The sequence below is a fragment of the Protopterus annectens genome, chromosome 2.part0 (genome assembly GCF_019279795.1).
Source record: "Protopterus annectens isolate FY-2018-M chromosome 2.part0, PAN1.0, whole genome shotgun sequence".
In the NCBI taxonomy this organism is placed as follows: domain Eukaryota; kingdom Metazoa; phylum Chordata; order Ceratodontiformes; family Protopteridae; genus Protopterus; species Protopterus annectens.
Genome location: NC_056728.1, coordinates 1,776,945,121 through 1,776,969,110, shown reverse-complemented (window position 1 = coordinate 1,776,969,110; position 23,990 = coordinate 1,776,945,121). Strand labels below are relative to the sequence as shown.

Genomic DNA, 23,990 nt, shown 5'->3' with positions numbered 1-23,990 from the left:
AACAGTATCAGTTCACTCAATATTAATCAACTATATCAAAGGTCACTTTTAATATATATATATATATATATATATATATATATATATATATATATAAACTTTACACATGAAGCGCATAAAAATACACGCTCAGACTTCACAAAAACAATTATAGTTGTATAAATCAATCCTACAGAAACAAAATTTAACAAATGTAGAATGAAATGAGTAAAATAATGTATTATTATTATGAAAACTAAAACTCATGACCACAGCTTGGTAAATAATTACTAGCAACAGTGGGGAGGTTATACAGCAAGCTTTTTGGAAGACTTTCAGAAAACTGAGAATGTATTAATTACTGTTTGATAAAAAAATACAAATTTTATAAAGTTTGATAATGTACACTCTGATAAACTATTTTGTAACAAAGTCCAGAGACTGTTTTAAGGTACTTATTAAGATTTCTAAAAATCTTTTGGCACATCTTGTTTGCAGATAATTATATGAAAGATCATCTTCTTTTGGCTGTTCCAATTAGGGGTCGCCACAGCAGATCACCTGTTTCCATTTCTTCCTGTCCTCTGCATCTTGCTCTGTCACACCAACCACCTGCATGTCCTCTCTCACCACATCCATAAACCTTATCTTAGGCCTTCCTCTTTTCCTGTTACCTAGTAGCTTCATCCTTAAAATCTTTTTCCCAATATACTCAGCATCCCTCCTCAGCACATGTCCAAACCAACGTAATCGTGCATCTCTGGCTTTGTCTCCAAACCTTCCAACCTGGGCTGATCCTCTAATATACTTAATCCTAATCCTGTCCACCCTCGTCACACCCAGTGCAAATCTTAACATCTTTAATTCTGCCACATCCAGCTCAGACTCCTGCCTTTTTGTCAATGCCACTGTCTCCAACCCATATAACATAGCTGGTCTCACTACCCTCTTGAAGACCTTCCCTTTCACTCTTACAGGTACTCGTATGTCACAAATCACTCCTGACACTCTTCTCCACCCACTCCATCCTGCCTGTACTCTCTTCTTCACCTCTCTTCCACACTCACTGTTACTCTGAACTATTGACCCCAAGTATTTAAACTCATCCACCTTCGCCATCTCTGCTCCTTGCATCCTCACCATTCCTCTATCCTCCCTCTCATTCACACACATATATTCTGTCTTAGTCCTGCTGACCTTCATTCCTCTTCTCTCTAGAGCATATCTCCATCTCTCCAGGGTCTCTTCCACTTGTTCCCTACTCCCACTACAGATCACAGTGTCATCTGCAAACATCATAGTCCATGGGGACTCCTGTCTGATTTTGTCTGTCAACCTTTCCATCACCATTGCAAATAAGAAAGGCCTCAGAGATGATCCTTGATGTAATCCCACCTCCACCTTAAACACATCCATCACTCCCACCGCAGACCTCAACGCTGACACACTACCCTCACTTCTCTGACACTCCTGACTTCCTAATACAATACCGCAACTCCTACCTAGGCACCCTGTCATATACTTTCTCTGGGAATTCATGAATGTACTGTGATGCGTACATCTCAATGTATGCATCACTCTACCAATTCTTTGATTCAGCAACCTGCCTTAAGAAGATATTGGATGATGCTCTAGCACAGAAATATGAAGCATCATGTAGGGATGGCCCCGTGGCCATGGCCATGATGAATGCTAATGAGGCAGTCCAGGGGACAGGCATATGATGATTAGCCATGTGCTGTCTCTCCTGAAACCATCTCCAGAAAGGCATTTACACAACAAGAGATTCAAGAAATCATTCAGCCATGTAGATCAGCATGGCCTGCCCCAACATGTTGCAGACTTCAACATGACCAAAAGGCTATGTTCCACTACCCACCACATCCATGGTATGAGGTTTGGGGGTGGGGGAGCCACTAGGCCGTTAATTTGTCTGTGAAGTGGTTCAATGGCACCAGCAGCAGTACTGGGATTTGGAGGTCGGAGGGAAGCACTAGCTATCAGAGATATATATTATTAAGGTGCCATATGGCATTGGCATTGGTACAGGGATCATGGGATGGGGAATCGCCAGACACCAGGTATAACTGAGGATTAAAGTGCCAGAACAGTATGGATATCAGTATGGGGATCAGTGCTGTGGGAGGAAATACTAGACACCAGGGATTCAGCAAATGTGCCATAATGACACTTAAACTATTATGGTGATCTGGTGTGAGGGGAACCAGGAAGTAAAGTACAAAGACTGCATGTGTGTGTGTGTGTGTGTGTGTGTGTGTGTGTGTGTGTGTGTGTGTGTGTGTGTGTGTGTGTGTGTGTGTGTTTGAATATGTATCTGTCTGTGTGGACAGTGCCTATGGAACAGCAGTTTACTACCAGGGCAGTTGTAAATGCAATTCAGAGACTTGCAAATTAGCTGATAATGAGGTCTTACCACAGTGCCATTAACACATATCTGAATTGCACATTACCTTGCTGTGGGAGCAGGACCTTTTTAGCATCAGCTGTGTGACTCACACTAGACCCTTTAATGAATTCCCAGTAAAATTCTGTATCCGTTTACCTCTTCATAGTCTAAAGGACCAGTCTTAAAAGACATTAATTCATAGCTGTTTTGTGCACCACTCTATATTCACTGACAAAACTCTGTTAATTATCAGTAATTTGGTTTATAATTATTCTGGTGGACACTGCAGTGTTTACTAATACATTATTACAGATTACACTGTCAGGACTAAGGACAGAGAAGTTATATAACACCATAAGGCATCCTATGACGCTGCTAATGTTGTATGCCTTTTACTGTGCAATTGGAGCCTTGCAGACACTGAGGAAACTAAGAGGAACTTTAATACTAGACTCAATGAGCTATGCAGAAATATAAAAAAAAATGTCACCTACTTGTAGAACATAATTACATATTTGATCTGTGACACTCCTCCCAGTCTAGTGTCTTTAGCTCATTCTACCTAATACGGAGAAAAGAAAAAAACATTTTGCACTTTATTCATCTTCTTACTGTGTTTGTATTTCTTCACACTTTATTATTTATTTTGCTCTTGCTGCCTGTTCTCAAAAGTACTTAATAGCATTTATTCTGCTGCATTTATTACTGCTTGTTAGTAGCTGATTAAATTGTAACTGTTATTCTAAGTCTTTGGATTATGCACTTGGGTTTTAGACCAGTGGTCTGCACTGTTGTAGCAGGACAGAAAGCTTAACATCCTTCTGAGTTGGGAGTTGCTTAGTCTTTGTTCTAAAGTGTATTACTTCTGGTTTAAGCACTTGGGCTTTGGGCCAGTTTTTTTACATTAAGAAGGTGTGGTCTGCACTCTTGTGGGAGGCTGGATTCTGCCCTTCTGACCTGGGAATTTCTGGTTACAGGTTTATTGTGCCTGCTTATTGAACTGTTTTTTTCTGAAAATGGTGCGCCTTGTTGCTACAGCAAAGACCAGATTCAGGCCTGCTGAATCTAGCTTTGTTTGTATAACTTGAGCACTGACCCAGGCCATCTTTTTTTGGAGAAGGTTCCCCTGTACCCTAGCAGCAGGAGTGTGCAGTTAGAACTTGTCTGTTTGAAGACTGCTGGAGCAGGACTCAGTTTTGAGCTTTTATCTGGTTAATTATTGGGTAACTTGTTAAAATCAGTTGTTCATTTTCTATTGTTTTAAATTGCATTCTATTCATCTGCTTTTACTGTATTTGTGTTTCTTCCTACTTTATTACTAGTGGCATTGACTACAACTCTGATCTGAGATATATAACAATACGTATCCTTTTCTGTACATTTAAAGAGTTTTTTTGATTGTATCTGCTTTATTTTCTGAAAAAAAAAAAAATATATATATATATATATATATATATATATATATATATATGTATGTATATATATATATATATATATATATATATATATATATATATATATACTTGTTTCCCACCTTTCTAAGCTAGTATATTCCAGTTTTCAGGTTAAGTGTTGACTTCAGGGCTGTGTTAGAAATCTCTGTGTTTGCCCATACCTTACCTGGATAGAAGGAAGTTTCTCTGTTCACCTGTGAGAGAGGGGAGCTTTGAGCAGCCTATCTGTCTTTGGAGGAGTGGTTTCAGCCCAAAAATTAGTAGTTTATTGGCCATTTTGGGCTAATTTCTATCACTTTCATTTCCCTCTTATAAATACCGCATTTTCCCAGTTTTGCACGCCAGGCAGTGCCAGTTAGCTAGGGTATAACTATTCCCTGCTCCACAAAGTTTCCTCTTCAATTTTTCCCTTGGAACTAGACAAACTTTCAACTTAAGCACTCAAGCCATTCATTTCTCAGCACAGCAATTGCTCAAAACACATAGCAAGCACTTAAAAACCCTAGCACTAGACCCTCCTATTCTGTACAGAAGGACAAGGCTCTCTATTCATCCTTACCAGCCATTCAGTAAAACAGTTCACTGTACCTATTCAGGCATGTCCAAAGGGCAGTTTCAGGTGTACTCTCCATTCCAACTGGTGAATCTGGGCATTTTGAGGCAATGTTACAACTGCCTCATGTACACAGACAACCCTCTCCTCCTACCACCAAACACTAATACATGTGAGAGATGTAATCATACAGCCAAACTGGAGGCCAAGCTCTCTCAACCCAAGGCTGGATCAGACAGTCAAGAGGGGAAGGGAAATATTTACATCACACTACCAGTCTCACATAAACCCATTAAACCAGCACCACAAAAAACACACATAAATACACAAAAACATACCCAGATGCTCTAAATAAAAATCTGCAAAAGCAACAGAGATCTCCAAAGCAGATATCCAAGCAACCTCCATCCCCAACACAAATCATGAAACACATACTTCACAAAACCAGTGTGCCATGCAATCACAGCCCTTAAGGCAGAATAACATACCCAACATACTAGTAATAGGGGACTCTATAGTCAGGCACACTGACGTCCTACTCACTAGGCTGAATAAGGAAAAGGTTACTGTTAGCTGTCTGTCGGGTGCCAGGATCCGCCACATAACACAAGCACTCAGGTAACTCCAGAACAAGTACAAATATGACTCTGTCATTGTCCATGTTGGTGTGAATGACCTGAGTAGTATCTCCCTGGACTACATGAAAAGAGACATGGAAAAGCTCGCTGATCACATAGCCCAGGCCGGTATGACCCTGACCGTGAGTAGCATACTCCCGCACCAAGAATGATACCACGGTATAAAGAAAAAAATTATCAATTTCAACAATTAGCTAAGCTTCAGGTGTCATTCAAAGGGGATCCAGTGTCTGTCAGCTTGGGATGACATGCTCGACAAGTATGGAGAAAATTGATATATGTGCAGTAACAAAAACCTGGTTTAGGCTCTGGGGAGCACCCCAGCACTACCAGGCTACAACACATACCATATATTTCAGCCACAGAACCCAGACCGAAATACAAAAGGCAGGTGCGTATCCATATTCATCAAGGATACCCACACCTCCAGGTTAGTGGCACAGCACAATGCTTCAGAGATCATCCACGTGTAATTAACAGCGGGGAAGACTGCAATTCAAATTGTAGCTTGCTACAATCACCCATCATGTCCCAGGACCCCCATTCCACATTTCTGGAAACACTGGGAAATATAAAGGTCCTACCAAATACCCTAATATTGGGTGATTTCAACTACCCAAACATTAATTGGGAGAACTACTCAAGTACTAACTCACTTGCCCAACATTTCCTAGAACTTATAAACTCAAATGCCCTGGATCAGCTGGTCAACACTCTCACCAGAGGGGACAACATATTGGTCATCACCAACATAGGTGACTGGTGCTCCACAACGGAGGTCAACCCCTCACTGGTTAGATCAGACCATGAACAAATCACTTTGGATATCCACATTCCACCCCCACCCCTGGACAAGGAAACCACCGTATAAAACTTTTCAAAAGCAAACTTCACATTACTTAAGACCGAGGTGGAAAGTTTCAAATCCCCCATTCTAAAGGATAACATTGTCCAAGCTGCAAAATCTTTTACTAATGCATTCTACAGGCACCTACAAGAATGCATGGATCATGCTATCCCAAGCAAAACCACGACTCACTCCTCCAAGAAAAGGAAACCAGTCTGGTAGACTCCTGCCATAAACAAGCTATACAATAGATGGAGGAAACTAGTACAGAAAAGAGTAAAATCCCAAGAAGGGAAGACATCCCTGATGAGTATCAGCAAGAAACTACGATCCCTCATAAAATCATCCAAGGCTAGTTTCGAAAGAAAAATTGCCAAGGACTCCAAAGATAACCACAAGGCATTCTTTAGCTTTGTCAAGAATCTAAGTGGCAATGCTCAGATTTGCTCGGAGTTAGTGCAAAATGGTACAAAATACACTGAACTGACTGATATTGCCAACATCCTGGCAGACAGGTTCAGCGCAAACTTCATCCCCCTCTCACCCCCAAAAGGGCCCATAACCATACCAGAAGAATGTAGAGCTCCTGAAATCGCAGACACTCAGGTTAAAACAGCCCTCTCCAAAGCCAAAAACACAGCATCAATGGGACCGGACAGAGTCCAAGGCTGCATCCTACATGAGCTCAAAGATGAACTAACCCCTCACCTAAACACACTATTCAAACTCAGCCTCTCCACAGGTTATGTACCCATAGAGTGGTGCACAGCAACAGTTATTCCACTCCACAAAGGTGGAGCCACAACAGATCCTGGGAACTATCACCCTATAAGTCTAACTAGCTTGGTCTGCAAGGCTTTGGAGTGCATCATCTTGGAACTCATTAACAGAGACATTGGGAACCTCCAAACACTGGACCCTACCCAGTTCAGCTTTGTTAAGGGCAGATCATGCCTCCTAAATCTGGTGGACTTCTTTGAGACAGTTACCAAGGCTATAGACGAGGGAAAGGTGGTACACACAGCCTACCTAGACCTCGCAAAGGCCTTTGACACCATTCCCCATTCTGGTATTATAGACAAGCTCACCAGCCTGAATATAAACCCCTACATCACAAGATGGGTTGACAACTGGCTCATAGACAGAACCCACACAGTAAGAGTTGCAGGAGCTAGGTCTGACTCTAAACTAGATACAAGTGTCATTCCCCAGGGCTCAGTCCTAGGACCCCTCCTGTTTGGCATATACTTCTCAAAGGTACAGGCAAGCACAGGAGGACTATGGCTGACCAGGTTCACAGACTACTGCAAACTAGGGGCTATAATTGACTCTCCGGCTAAAACAGACGTCCTCCAAAAGGGTCTCACTGAGATGGACACCTGGTGTCAAAATCATGGCCTCAAGCTAAATGCCAAAGAGTGCATAGTCATCCCCTTTGGAAAAAACAAAGTACCCACAAACTACCACATAGGTGATAGTCCCCTAAATATGGAAGACATAATAAGCTATCTGGGGACCCAAGTAGATAGTAAACTCTCCTTTGATAATCACATTGCCAAAGTGGTTAGAAAATCCTTCTACATGACACACCTTATTACAAAAGGGTTTACATCCAGATCAAAAGAGGTCATTGTGCCCCTCTACTCATCACTCATCAGACCCATCATAGAGTACAATGCCCTATTTGAGATGTATCTTACAAGACACCTGCAACAGCTGGAAAGACCACAGAAGTACCTCACCAAGAGGATCACTGGCCTCAAATAGATGCCCTGTGCAGCTCGACTGAAGAAACTCCAGCTGTACTCGGTTGCATACCGCCTACTCAGAGGTGATCTCTGCCTGACATACAAGGCCATGTCCAACCCAGACCTGATCTCCACCTAAAGAAAAGCTTATCCCCTCGAGCCACACGCTCTAGGGATCTAAACCTCACTATGATAATAAATAGGACATGCTGGAGAAATAGATTCCTGTCACAGAGACTTCCCATGCTTTGGAACAAGATTCCAATCTACATTAGGCAGTGCTCCTCGCTAACACTCTTCAAGAGAAACCTTGACAAGTGGATGGGAAACAGAAAGTTTACCCCAGGGATCACTTCAGTGGCTCTGCTGGACAGAGGCACAGGGAACTAATCTAAGGGGGCGGCGAAAGCCAACACTTATTGGCTAGGCTTACAAATGCCTTCAGTCAGATAGCCTAGTACCTACCTATGAACCTATGTTCTGAATTCTGACTATATATTTTCTTTTCTCTGCAGCTGACCATTAACTGGCACCAGCTCCTCTCCTTATTTACTGGGTTTACTGGACTCATGTTAGTCACTCCCAAGCTAAACCCAACCGCTGTCAGTGAAGAGATCAGGAACATTGGTGCAGCATCATACTGCTAGCAGAGAGTTCAGAGTTCTTTAACTCCCACCCTCTCATGGTATCCTTACCAGATCTGCAGTTGCTGCCCTTAGGAGTGGCATGTGTACTTCCACTCATATGCAATCTCTCAACTAAATAGCTCACCTCTTATTCAGCACTAAGTTTGCCAAGCTTGTATGCTGCTTACTGCAGTAAGCCTATGATGCCACTGTTTCCCCATTATAGGTGAGCCAGCACTGAATGGTCAGTCCCACCCTTCAGCTGTGAGCCCCTCTAGTGCACATGCAGCTTATCAAACATGAATTACCTAGGGCACTGGAAGGGCTTTATTTCCCTGTACTATGGAGTCTCCTGAATTCAGAATATTAAAACAAGAATTTTGTTTTTATTCACTAATTCAGGCAGATGTGAAACTAATGCAAACAGTTTGATGTGCAAGGGAGAAGTTTGTTTCATTCTATAATTAAATCTGAAAAATACAATAATAAATAAATAAATAATAACTAAAATAATAAAATAATTTCAAAAAAATAATTATTGATTCTAAATAAACTGGGATGGATGAACCCCCTGTCACCCAATGGACTGCCAAGAGGTGGGATGCAGATAATCAAGCTAGTGGCAGTTACCACAAAGAGAACAGTCACCATCTCCTGTTCGGCATATACTTTTCTGAAGTAAAAGACAATACCAAATAGCTGGCTATGTTTACAAATTACTCCACACTAGGAGCAGTCATTGAATCCCCAGATGACATAGCCATCCTGTAGGAAGGTTTGTCCAAAATAAATAACTGGTGCCAAAATCATGGTTTGAAACTAAACTGAATGCATTATTATAATCTTTAGGAAGTTTTCCACTCCAGGAAACTACAGTATTGACCATATGCACGTAAGACATGATCCAATTGTTCAGGATTTGGGACCTTATGTGGACAGTGACCTAACTTTTAACCAATACATGTCTATTGTTTGTAAATAGTACTTCTATATTGCAAGACTTATAAACAAAAAAATTGTCCCTAGATCTATGGATGACAATGTCCCCTTTTACTCAGCCCTCATTAAGCCAGTCATTGAATATAATGCCCCCTTTGGCATGTATCTGTCCAGACACATGCAACAACTGGAATACCTACAGCCTTACCTTACTGAAAAGATACAAGGCCTAAATAACATGTCTCAAATCCTGTCACTATACTTAGTACCCTACAGACTGCTAAGAGGTGACCTGTGTCTGGCATACAGGCATCCTCCAACACATTACTGATGGATTTACTGCACATCATCAAGTCAAATGGTATCATAAATAGTTGGTCTAGGGATCTAAACCTCTTCTGCAACACCAGTACAATGGTTTGGAGGGACAATTATATCTTTCAGAGGATACTGCTGATATGGAACAGACTCCCCATCCACATAAAATAAAGTTCATCCCTTTCCATATTTAAGTCTAACTTAGATCTAAGGATGGGAAACAGAAAATGTACCCCAGGACTGCCCCGTGTACTACTAATGGAGAGAAACAACTCCTAAATGCTTTCTCCCATGCATGGGTCCCCTCAAAGTATCTATAGTATGATATGATCCCAGTTATTCTCATTAGGGGTAATAAATAATTATTGACCATGGTATGGATAAGACTATTCTATAACCAAATAGGATAGTTTATTTTCAGCACAAAAAGGAAAAACTGACTAGGTTTAAAATGGTCCACAAGGGCAGCTAGCTTAGTACATACCTATGAAACTAGGGCTGTGTGATGGGGTAATTATTAAATTGCTTAGTAGTGGCTACTGGCTATGCCTCTTTTGCACATCTAATTTAATGTTTAATCCTTTAATTTGCTTTTATTCACCTTGAAGGCTATGTGGCTGAGGCACCAAGATATTACGTACCTTATAGTTTTTTTTCTCTTCATATCAGTTATTTTAATGTTATTTTTTATGTATTTTTTGCTTTGCTACTTGTCCATTCAGTATGACGTTATCTAATAAATTTCCACTATTACTAGCTGGTGATATGGAAAATAATGAAGACATCATTCTTCCATTACAGAGAAATTTTCTATTAGCACTTCAGCTTGGAGGTGATTGTTTGGATGATATAAACACAGAAATGGCCTACCATTTGTATCACTTAAGCCTCATTTTCAACCATGTTAAAATTCTGATGGATAGGATGATATACAACAACTGGGAAACCATTTGTGGTTGAACATAATAATTGTTATAATATGCTGACTTTCAAAAAGAAAAGTACTTAGAAACTTAGAATTACAAATAATCAGAAAGTTAAAAACATTTAAAGTACTGGGATTCTTTTTTGATGGGATTCATGAATATGAAAAAGAGTGTAAAATAGTAGAAATCGGTAAGCCACACTTGTACCACGAAATAGATAAAATAAAAATTCACAGGAAATGCAAAAAAAACAGGAAAGACTAGCTAAATCATGCTCAAGTTGTCTGAAACCTGACACAATGAGGGCACAATTTACTGGCACAAATAAGGAGTTATAACAGAAACTATCTAGTCAAGTACAATGACTATTAACACAAAATAAAATAAGTTAGGATGTGATTTGAAAGACAACAAAAATAATATTACAATCCTAATCTGGAGGTCCCAGAACAGGATTAACATCAGCAGTGGAAGCAGAAGTTATGTCACCCTGCTACAGCATCTAGACTCCATGAAAAAAACTTCAGTTCAAGAAAACTGCAGTCCATCGTCTGCACTAGTAAAGTATTTAGCTTTGAACACCATCCAGACTGCTGGAAGACAAGAGAGTGCACTCTCTTTAAAATATCAACTGTAATGAAATAAAGCACATAGACATAATGAATTTCAGGGAATGGAGCATGACAAGTGAACAAAGAATAGGTAAGGTACTGATTATTTTACTTATGTATTTATTGATTTATTTATTTATTTATTTTACTCCATTTTTATACAAACTTATATTTGTCTTTCAAACTATGTTGAATTATCTTCTGTAAGCCCATCATTATTTTAGTTAGTGATTCAACCAATCAATGAACTTGAGTTGTTAGGAAGTAAATAACTTGTACGTATCCATCCTGCCTGGATATGTATTGAAGGACGTACCTGTCAATTCTCTCTTTGGATCTAAAAATTGTGTTTAGAAACTAATCTAAATGGCACTAACTGTACTGAGAACTATTTACATTGATTAGAAAATTCTAACATGATATTTTTCATTCTAGCAGTGTTAAAAGTTTCTGTCCTATAAACTCCCTTAATACCTGTGTCAGATTTTGAATGTATGTCTTGTGATTCTGAAGATGATAGCATTGATATAAATGGATATATACCTGTGCCTGCTCACTTTGAAAATAAAAGCGCATTTAATTCCTACTTTTAATAGTTATACTAAAAATGTATTCTGTACAGAGGAAACTATAGCAAGCCCATAAGTCCCAGACACTAAGTCTACTGTCTGTCATGACCTCTATGTCTGAGGAGGCTCCTGAGAGGACTATGGAAAGAGTTATGCCTACCAGAAATAAAGTAATGTAGACTGTATATATGTGAGAAAAGGAGCTGCTATCATAGAAGGTATTTCAGTTTATCCCTAGACTTACTAAAGTACAAGAAGAAGGTATTTCAGTTTATCCCTAGACTTACTAAAGTACAAGAAGAAGGTATTTCAGTTTATCCCTAGACTTACTAAAGTACAAGAAGAAGGTATTTCAGTTTATCCCTAGACTTACTAAAGTACAAGAAGAAGGTATTTCAGTTTATCCCTAGACTTACTAAAGTACAAGAAGAAGGTATTTCAGTTTATTCCTAGACTTACTAAAGTACAAGAAGAAGGTATTTCAGTTTATTCCTAGACTTACTAAAGTACAAGAAGAAGGTATTTCAGTTTATTCCTAGACTTACTAAAGTACAAGAAGAAGGTATTTCAGTTTATTCCTAGACTTACTAAAGTACAAGAAGAAGGTATTTCAGTTTATTCCTAGACTTACTAAAGTACAAGAAGAAGGTATTTCAGTTTATTCCTAGACTTACTAAAGTACAAGAAGAAGGTATTTCAGTTTATTCCTAGACTTACTAAAGTACAAGAAGAAGGTATTTCAGTTTATTCCTAGACTTACTAAAGTACAAGAAGAAGGTATTTCAGTTTATTCCTAGACTTACTAAAGTACAAGAAGAAGGTATTTCAGTTTATTCCTAGACTTACTAAAGTACAAGAAGAAGGTATTTCAGTTTATCCCTAGACTTACTAAAGTACAAGAAGAAGGTATTTCAGTTTATCCCTAGACTTACTAAAGTACAAGAAGAAGGTATTTCAGTTTATTCCTAGACTTACTAAAGTACAAGAAGAAGGTATTTCAGTTTATTCCTAGACTTACTAAAGTACAAGAAGAAGGTATTTCAGTTTATTCCTAGACTTACTAAAGTACAAGAAGAAGGTATTTCAGTTTATTCCTAGACTTACTAAAGTACAAGAAGAAGGTATTTCAGTTTATTCCTAGACTTACTAAAGTACAAGAAGAAGGTATTTCAGTTTATCCCTAGACTTACTAAAGTACAAGAAGAAGGTATTTCAGTTTATTCCTAGACTTACTAAAGTACAAGAAGAAGGTATTTCAGTTTATTCCTAGACTTACTAAAGTACAAGAAGAAGGTATTTCAGTTTATTCCTAGACTTACTAAAGTACAAGAAGAAGGTATTTCAGTTTATTCCTAGACTTACTAAAGTACAAGAAGAAGGTATTTCAGTTTATTCCTAGACTTACTAAAGTACAAGAAGAAGGTATTTCAGTTTATCCCTAGACTTACTAAAGTACAAGAAGAAGGTATTTCAGTTTATTCCTAGACTTACTAAAGTACAAGAAGAAGGTATTTCAGTTTATTCCTAGACTTACTAAAGTACAAGAAGAAGGTATTTCAGTTTATTCCTAGACTTACTAAAGTACAAGAAGAAGGTATTTCAGTTTATTCCTAGACTTACTAAAGTACAAGAAGAAGGTATTTCAGTTTATTCCTAGACTTACTAAAGTACAAGAAGAAGGTATTTCAGTTTATCCCTAGACTTACTAAAGTACAAGAAGAAGGTATTTCAGTTTATTCCTAGACTTACTAAAGTACAAGAAGAAGGTATTTCAGTTTATTCCTAGACTTACTAAAGTACAAGAAGAAGGTATTTCAGTTTATCCCTAGACTTACTAAAGTACAAGAAGAAGGTATTTCAGTTTATTCCTAGACTTGCTAAAGTACAAGAAGAAGGTATTTCAGTTTATCCCTAGACTTGCTAAAGTACAAGAAGAAGGTATTTCAGTTTATTCCTAGACTTGCTAAAGTACAAGAAGAAGGTATTTCAGTTTATTCCTAGACTTGCTAAAGTACAAGAAGAAGGTATTTCAGTTTATTCCTAGACTTACTAAAGTACAAGAAGAAGGTATTTCAGTTTATTCCTAGACTTGCTAAAGTACAAGAAGAAGGTATTTCAGTTTATTCCTAGACTTGCTAAAGTACAAGAAGAAGGTATTTCATTTTATCCCTGCTTGTATGGAAGAGTAAAGAGAAGCTACATGGACTTAGTTCTGTCTTTGTGGGCCTTATAAATATTCTTCATTTATTATAAGTCAGCTATTTTTCCAAAACCCAGAGTTTAAGGGAATATTGCATCTGACTTGAACTGAACTTGCTACAACTCTACTTGTAACAGATACTGCATATGAATCTGAAGGAATACTGCATTTGGGATTAATTGAATTTTATAAAATACATTTGACTTATTTGCTGTGGCTAAGTTTTGTTTTTCAAAAATGTGAGCATTTATTTTATTCCATTCATTCATCATGGAAATAAACTGGCCTTAAAATATCAATGGTTGGGTTCAACATTTATTTCTGTTACATAATGTAGGTATAGCTCACCTTTTAGATCAGAATACATATACTATCTCTGACAAAATCAACTTCTTTAAGATTAAGAGATAGTTTAAAGTGGTGTCCACCAGTGTCTTTCAAAATACTACCTTTCTTGGCATAGAGGCAGTATGCCAGTACTCCAGGCAGCCCAGGTTTGACTAGTGGCTGAGCTGTCACTGGAGTTGGCATGGGGGAGGTGAATGACAAGTCTTTAACTTTCACGCTCCTTTTTAGAGAGCAGGGAGGGGCATGTGCTCATGAGTACACTCTCCACAGTAGAATCCCCCATGGAGACTAGGGAGCATATGGAGGTGTTTTTCTAAAAGTGGGCAGGGCTAATTGACTGAGTTGTGAAGAAGCCTGACATGCACTGCAAAGAACCTTTAAACACCAGTCTGTAAGACAAGAATGAGCATATGTGGGCATTAGAGCTTAAAAAATGAAGGAACAAAACAACTTTCTACCCATATCAGCATCGTTTTTTGCCTGTCCTACAGCTTCTTCATCACAACAGTCATCACTTGCTAATACACAGCCTGACTTATTAATACTGAGGACACACCATAAAGATGTACATTAATGACCCATAACAGCACACTTTCACGTGTCGCTATATCTGTGTCTATCTCCACTCCCTTCTCCTTCGTCCCTTTGTGCTGTTGGCTATTCATTAGTCTGATGCAAATGTAAGGTTATGCCACTGTCTGCCATTGCTTTGTTGAAGAATAAAAGCTGCATATTGCATTGGATATATAGGGTATCACTTTCCCTTAAAAGGTATGACTTTCACATGTGTAAAATAGAATTTCCTTTGGTGGGATCCTGAGATAATGTTCAAGTCTGTAGACATAATTTTTCTTCTTGACAATGGTTCGCATTCAGCATCAGATGAAACTCATATCACCTGCTTTTATAAGTGTCTTTCCTCTGAATGACTTACCTATGTATCTCTCTAAGCCCTGTCTGTTTTCTCAGTTGTAGTGCTTAACATTTGCATGATGCCTGGCAATGTATGTACAACTGTAGTATGTCATGCTAAATAGCACTTCATGTGTTATCGCATAATTCAATGAGTGTTTGCCTTACACCTTATTGTACACCCATTTCACTTGTGATTTCCTTTAAAGCATGTCTATGTGTAGCAGGTATAAAAAATTATTTGAGTAGATATTATATATTCAATATTGACAAGAAACATATGTATAATAGTCATTCCTAGGTATTCTTAAACTCATGACAAAAAGTTAATATAATAATCACAGTCTGACACTCTTTATAAAATCATCTGCATACTGGAGTCAGTCCCTGCTTTTACATTTAGCTCAGAGAGTTTACACATTATGCCACAGACTAAGCTAGGTTAACAGATAGATTTTCTCCAGTAAGTACTGCCAGAGTCCTGATAGCCATGCATCGCCTCTAAGCCTGCTTGTGCTGTAGAAGGCAAACCAACTGTAGTGTTCAACTGCTTCCTTCAGCAGAGAACTGTTTGCTCACAGCATACCATCATGCAAAAGGGGAAAAAAAGCAGAACATTTCATTTTTGAATTGAGCTTTGGAGCTAACAGGGAAAGCTATAATAAAACATGCAGGGTACCACTGAGCACCACTAAATACCAATACTTTACAGTCCCATTTCAACACATCAAAGTATCATCACACATGCACTAACACTTTGCCGACCTTCGTGCAAATACTTTTCTCAGCACTGCACTTTCGGTAGTGATTTGGAAGAAAAATAAGTATTGCTACTGGATGATATTATTTCATTACATGGAAACTTCTTCAGTAGTACTTGTGTTATGCACTGTGCTTTCTAGGTTATATAACTAGACAGGTAGGATGTTCTAATCTCACAGCAATCAACTTGCATGTGTGAAGGTGGGTCCATTGCATCACTGGAGGATTACATCAGCAGGTATGCTCATTTGACTCCAACTTATGAGAAACTTTTACATGGGGATATCAAATGCACATCCCATTTTCACTGTACCCAAAAATGCATATTGTCTGCAACACACTGATGATAATAATGCACTCTTACACCACAAAAGCAGACCGATCCTATGGCACATATTTGAAATACATGTGTGTGTAGATTATGTCAGTTGACAGGTAGGGAGTTTGAATACAGCAGTAAGACTCTCCTGAGTGTGTGTGTGTGTGTGTGTGTGTGTGTGTGTGTGTGTGTGTGTGTGTGTGTGTGTGTGCGTGTGTGAATGCAAATGGATACCAGAGTGTGTTACACCTCTTAGTATTGACAACATTTAGAATTCAAATAGCTGTAGAAGTTATTTTTGCACACACATCTCCTTTGCATGACACAGCTAATATCATCCTTTCAAAGATGCAGTATGCCTCACATGCACTCATATTTCTTGTGTGATGTGTGCATATAATATACTTGTGTGTAGGTTGTTTAAATTCATAGGAAGGACATTTGAATACAGGATTGACTATTATCTGTGGTTGTGTGTTTTTCACTCTTACTGTGCAGAACAGGCTGCAAATACATATATGAGGTAAATCTATACAGTGTGCCATACAACTACCTTTTAGCAGAAACATGAAGGTAATGCATAAAAGTGATGTCATCCATTGAAATGTGCAATATCACAATCGTCAAATAAATCCATAGTTGCCCTTCTGTTTCAGCAAACCTTAATTTGCCTGTGATGTTAAATATATAGTTAAAATCTCAGTGTCACTGCTTACAGTCAAGGCGGAGGTTGTTAACAGAGTTGTCACCCACATGTGCTATGTTCATGTGTAGATGTTGTTTACTATTACAATAGTTTATTCTACATTTTCTTTTAAAAGTCTCCATTGAAAACTGATACTGTCATTCAAATAGATTGTCATTCCATAACAGTTGTACTCAGGACTGAGGACACGAGACGATGGAATGCATGTTTTTGCCTAAGTAAGGTATGTGTTCCCATATGGGATTATAGCCACATTGTACATAACTGGTGTTCTATCATCACAGTGACAACTACAGGGGGCTACAGGTGTGTTTGGGTATACCTAGCATCAGGCAATATTGTCTAACATACAACAAGATTCTTTCTAAGTAATTACAGGAAACATATTGTTAATGATATAATGGTGAGATTGCTATCTTGGCATATGCATTGAACACTGTGATGTGCATGAGTGTGCTCCAGTTCTTGGGTGGTATTTGTACAGACATACAGCGAAGCTGTCCTTGACCATGGAACATTGATATTGACTAATCACATTTATGTGCACAATGACATACTCATTTAATTGCCATCAGTCTGACTTGCTGATATGGCATTCATTATTATGTATCTTTTCTTAATTCACACATTCATTTTGTTTGTTTATCACAGCACACATTGCTAACCCCTGTGGCAGATGCTGATAATACACAGCTCTGGAGAATACACTGTATCATGGGTTGGGGCTTGCATCTGTTATCTGTCAACACAATAACTGTGTCAGGCAGGGGGGCATTATGTAAGAGTGCATTATGCAAGGGTATTACGTATCTCACACTCTGCTCCTACATTTGTAATGCCACACACAGCTACATATTGGATGTGTAACTATTATAATATTGAGGTGCATAATTCTTTTCCAGGGTGATCCTCCTCATACATATGTTAGGCCTCTTTGGTGTACACAGTTAATACACAGGTCAGTGCTGACACTGATGGCATGGGTTCAATTCTTGCAAAAGGTGATTGTGTCTTCTGAGACATTCCTATTCCCCTACATCTTAAATGGATGTAATGCACACTGTGCATATATTCCATTATGTGTGTACTGGTACTGTCCTTGTGAACTGTCATCTCAAATCAGCATGTCAGTGGCATTAATTTGTCATGTCATTCCCCTCTGTTACAATGTGATTTTATGTAAGTGAGACATCCTATAATAGCTTTTATTTACCTACATTTGCACAGGAATAGTAACCACCATTATTTATTCTAACATATGTATTGCAATCTTTTATTATTATTAAGTTGTCTTTGTGACATAAGCACCTTCACATCAATTATCATATTAATCTTGGAACATCCCCCCGTGACATCTTTCTATGTACATCTCTTTGATTTCTGTGCATATTTGTCCTCAGTATACCTCTCCTGCTTGGTACAGCTTGCATTATTTTCCCTCTGTAGCTTTTCATGCTGTCTGCATGAGCATGCTTAACAGGTTATCCCATAGACAAGACTGTTTACTGTGTGTGTGCTTGTGCTGCTCAGCATGTTTTCCTGGTCACCAGCATTGTTGCTGGCCATGGAAACATGCTTGTATTCATGTTAGTGTAATAAGCAGCATGCGTATGCAATTAGCACTGCTGTTCATCATGCTACATGATTGTTAATTAATCCCAATGTGTATGTACAATAACAATTATTTCCTATAAATTCATCTTTGTATAAGAGCAATATAGATCATTTATTACCAGTTTGTAGAGGTGAAATACAACAGTTTCAAAAGTTTTATATACAAATGGGTGATCCTTCTTTTATTTTAAAATGTAGCTATCATCTGAATCATAAAAGTGTTAAATTATTTAGCTCTGACTTTATCAGTAAATTTTCTTTACTAGACATATCTAAGCTATAAAAAGATGAAGATGTCATCTTCCTGTACTTTTGGAAAGCTTTCACACTCACAGCATATTTGCAAGGTAAAGCCTGACTTTCTGGAATCTACAATGCAATTTGATTTGTCTCTTTTATAAGACAGGCTTTACAGGATATACAGAAACCTTACTGGAATAAAAAAGTAATGTCTTTTGGCTTTTCCCGGTTAGGGGACGCCACAGCAAAACTCCGGTCTGCTCATGATTGGCAGTGGATTTTTACAGTACCGAGTTGCCAGCCAGATGCCCAACCTTCAAGGAAGGCACACTCATTCACGCACACACCTACCTGCATGTCTTTAAATATCACTCAACTGTGGGGAGGACATGCAGACTTCACACAGAAGGCGCTCCAGCCGAGAATCAAATGGGAGAACCTCTTGCTGTGAGGTAACAACGCTAACCACTGCACCATCGTGGCTTATTGTATCAAATTTCATTTTGTAAAAATAACTTCCTATAATATCATTAGCATTGCTAGAGCAGGGTGAAGGGACAACTGCCCCAGGCTCAAAGTGTTAGGGGATATGACTGGCCAACCAAATCAATCTATAATCCTGATGATCGCTCTATAGTGCATACTGGTTTTTAAAAGCCAGTATTGCATTTTTGCTAAAATCTGAGTGCTGTGTAGCACAGCATATGTGGTCTGAACCGTAGCAACAACTTGCTACATTGTAGCAAGCAGTTTGCTACAGTTTAAAAGTAAAAAAACAATTATTTCTTTGTTTCTTCTTTTTCGTTCATTAGTAAAACCGGAGCACTGTAGAGCACCATGTCTGGTTTAAAGAGTAGCAATTGCTTGTTGCATTGTAGCAAGCAGTTTGTTGCTGGGGAAAATCTTTATTTAACTAGTAGTTTTCTACAGTATAAAAGAAAAACATTTTTTTTTACTGAAATGTAAGGATGGAGGGTTGGAGACAGAATACGGAATTCGGACTTGATTGGCTCCTACATTTGATGTACCATAGGTATTTGATCGCAGACTTTTGTTTTAAAGAATGAAACTTCTTTATTTTCTTTGCTGTTTTTCCATTGAAGAGCGGGGGAAGAGGGAAAGGGCAAGTATCTGGTTTAAGGAATGGACCTTCTTCCTTTTTATTTTTTTTTTCGCTCTTCCATTGAAGAGCATGGCAGGAGGGGAATACATCTGGCCATCTGGTTGCTGTGGACCTTTTATTTCTCTGCTGTGGTAGGGAGGCATGGATTGGAAATTTTATTGCAGGAAGTCTATTGTTTTCCTACAGTTTTGCAGACGTCCTTTTTTTTGTCTGCACTTGAAGAGTGGGGTGCTAGTCCATGGGACCGGCACAGGGTACTAGTTGAAGCAACTACACCTTTGTGCAATATGATCCAACATTTTTGTAACAGAATCCAGCACCTGTCTGAGAAGTTTATTAAGATTGCTAAAAATATTAGCCCAATTTGTTTAGAGGAAAGTATATTAAAAATACTATTCATCTTCCTTTATCTCTCATACTATAAAGGACCTAGCTAAAGCGGCATATTATATCATAGTCATTTTGTATGGAACATTTTCTCTGCTGACCCAAAATGGCTGGTTACAGTGATGTGGTTTATAATTATCCCTGTGGACACTGCAGTGTTTGCCAGCACATTATTACAGATCAAACTATCAGAAGCAGTGGCAGAAGCTGCATTACATAGGAATGTTTCCTGTAATACTGCTAATGTTATGCATAAAATACTATTCAGTTATGGCCTAACATACACTGGGGAAACTAGGAGAACATTCAGTACCAGATTCAAGGAGTTAAGTGAATATACCAAGAAAAAGAAATATCCACACCCCATGCATAACACTTTTCAATATATCAGAATTTTGGTTATGTTAACCTAAGAGCTGACATCTTAAAACAAATAGACTTGAAAATGATACAGGGTCAGTTCTGAGATATAAGGAAACTTGTGTCACTCAGCACTTTCATACTCTCTGTCCTAAGGTGTTAAACAATTAATTGAACTGGAAATAGTGATTGCTTTTTATTTACTAAATTAATTCCTCGTGATTATTAGCTATACCTCTATCCCTAACCGGGGAAAGCCGAAAGACACAACATTAGCTATACCTCTTTTTCTGACACAATTTAATGCTTTCTGTATATGTGTTTATACCTCTTTAACATTCATTGGGTACCTTCCAGTAGCCCAGCACCAGCCAGAAACATACTATAACAGAAATGGAAGGCAGGGTGCCAGTCAGAAATTAAAAACAGGCAATTGGAAGAGCTTGGCAGCCTTCCCTTTGACCTATAGAACTGCAGCTTTAGTGTGATTGGGGAATAACCAGGCCTGCTCACATGACACCATAACACACTGCTCTGTATTGCTGACATGAACAGTGTAGCAATGAGAAAAGCTTTTCCTGCTTCCTGTGTGCTGGTGAAGCTATTCAGCACACTCATTGCATTAACTTTAGATTTAGTGAAGGAAAAAAAAAGGATGGCTCCAGCATGATATAGCCAAATTGGCCACAGACTCTTTATTGTTATTACTTTAACCTCAGGTTTGATGCAGCTCTTTTAGTGTTTGATACGTTATGGTGAGATTAACACTGTTTGTGTGTTTTGTTGCACCATGCTTAACACAGATGTGAGCCCAGCTACTGAAAGAAGATATTTGGATTGTTTTAATCTTCAGTCAGAGTAAACAGAATAGAGATGTGCACTGCCAGTGAAGTAGACTTTAGGGATATATAAATTATTGCATTATACTGTGTACTGTTGAAGCCTTCTTTTTTTTCAGCTAATTCTGTGCCAGGAATCGAACATCATATTAATTGAGAGACACTCCAAGATGTTAAAATGAATAAGAAAATGGGAGGACAACAGCAGGCTGAGATTACAAGAATGTACATACTAGACAAGAAAATGGAACTGTGAAGAGCAAAATGGTACATACTGTGACACTATTCAATATGACATGACAAGCTAGCAAACGATGGACAGATTCTCATCTTCAGGTGGGAAGGTGGTGACACACACACAGATGAAAACAGAGGAAGCAGAAGGTAGGGATTTAAGTGGCAACTGCAGTGGGAAGAAAATAGAAATGTGACATCAGGAAATGTTAATCCCATACAGGATTGCAGAACATATCACTGGGTCCAGTACATCTACGAAGGAAGTCAAAAAGGGGTCTAGTCAGTAATTCATATTTTCTACTCAAACCTCATTTTGCGGCCCCCACCCCAAACCTATAATTTAAGAAATGTACATAACCCTCAAAGTGTTGCCCTTCTACACTTCAGGTACATTAGCTGTTGTCACTTAAAAAGCATAAAACTACAATTTTAAGAGGTGCATTCTTTAAATGCAAACATGTTTTTGTATAGTTCTGCACAACAGACATTTGTTTAGACAGTTCTAAATATTCTCTGTTGTTACTGCTATAAACTTTCCAGAAAAATGTAAAAAATTGACTCATTTGAGTACACAGAGTATGCCTAGCTACATTCTTGTTTTGGGAGGGGATGTAGATTCCATAACTTGTGCACTTTAGAGCTGCAGAAGAATCAAAAGTGACAGAGACAGCAAAAAAAGGTGAGGTAGTGCAGCAACAGTGGGCCAGCTGGAACCCTTGTGATAACTCTCTCTCTCTCTCTCTCTCTCTATATATATATATATATATAGTGTCTTTTCTTGTTGGTATTTATGTTATAGCTGAATTATTGAAACACCTCAGTGCATTGTCAATTAGCTTAAATGGACAAATTAATTAGAACAGCAAAGCTTTAACTCTGTAATTAATTATTCCTTGAGGATTTATTACGTATCTCTCAAAAATTAAAAGAAATGATTTAACTTACTGTTCACGCTCCTTGTACATTAAATCCAGTACCGACTTTATTGCTGGTCAGTAGTGCTTGTTTACTCAAGTCTGAATGCCCTAAAGGATCTGAAATCTGATGCCGTTTTTTCCCAGTTCCTGGTATTTTCAGAGAGTAAGGAGAAGCGGTATGTCTGCTGCACATTCAGAGCTGTTGTTTTGCAGCTTGAATAGTCTAACTCTTGAAGAGTAGAACAAGAGTGACGTTGTTCAGCTTTTCCTGCTCATTTTCCTACTACAGCAGGAAATACTGGTGTTGAAACAGACACAGGGGAATTTGGACAGCCAACTGTTTTAATTCTGCAGTAAACTACAGCTTTATGCAGCTGAAAATGGTGGAACAAAGTTTTCACTCTCTATGAATAAGTGTGTATACATTAGATCCTTCTTCATTCTTAAAAGTATGCTTGACAGAAAAGTCTGACAGGAAGACACATTCACAGAATAGATGTCCTTCATAGTGATTAATGCTGCAGTAGCCTAAGCTATATGGGTTATATTATCTATTCATTTTACCAGCCACAGAGAGTAATATAAAGATGGTTTCTAAACAGAAAAATATGGTTTGAGAATGCTTAAATCAACTTTCAAACTGTCAAACACAAAAATGTGGTTGTTTAAAAGTACAACAAAGCCATTTGACAGGCAACAAAACACATATTCCTCGTTTAAAATGTGTATTCTTCAACAGGAAAGTAAATTTAAACATTAAAAATAATATGTGGGTATTTTTCCCAAAGGTAACTTATCTGCGCATGCATGAAGCTGGGCATGTTCCATGCACTATCCCCCTGCATTATGCACCATGACTCTGAACTGCACTCCTCTAACAGGCAATATTTATTGAAGATGCCAAAGGGGTGTGATTCAGAGACGTGGTACATAATGCAGAGTGATAGTGCATGGAAAAAAAGACAGCACAGTTTCATTTGTCATTTATAAAAATAATAAAATGAGGTTGAAGCACATTGAAACAAAAAAGAATCACATGGTCTACCACTCATATACCCCTATGCAAATGGATAGTAACATGATCTATAAAGGTTCACACAGTATCTCAAAAAATGCATCACCTCATGCTCTAGTACACTGTTCTATGTGGATCAGTCAACAAATAAATGTAAATAAAATGTACACATCAATACTCTGCCAAGTAACACTATATGCCATGAAAGCAACATGTTTTCTGACTGTATATCCCATATTCAAAATATGTTTTTTAAGGAAGCAGAGACACATTTCACTGTTTCTCAAAGTGTGTCTCCCCCAAATCTGCCAAAAGCTTGAGGAATGCAGAAATGCATCCCAAGACGGGAGATGTAAGTAACCTGCAATGCAACACTGTAGGACTAAAAGGCCATGG

The 23,990-nt window shown here is 38.3% G+C and overlaps 1 protein-coding gene across 3 annotated transcripts in view; it reads right to left on the bottom strand.

Moving 5' to 3' along the window:
• Positions 1-22,854, bottom strand: part of LOC122793622 (membrane-spanning 4-domains subfamily A member 4D-like) — a 254,571-nt gene extending 231,717 nt beyond the window's left edge. The window contains exon 1 of one of the 3 annotated variants that reach the window (XM_044061812.1): positions 22,608-22,854. The gene's annotated coding sequence lies outside the window, so the exon portion shown is untranslated. The remainder of the gene's footprint in view (positions 1-22,607) is intronic. The other 2 variants (XM_044061813.1, XM_044061811.1) reach the window with 2 other exon arrangements.
• Positions 22,855-23,990: the final 1,136 nt, after the last annotated feature.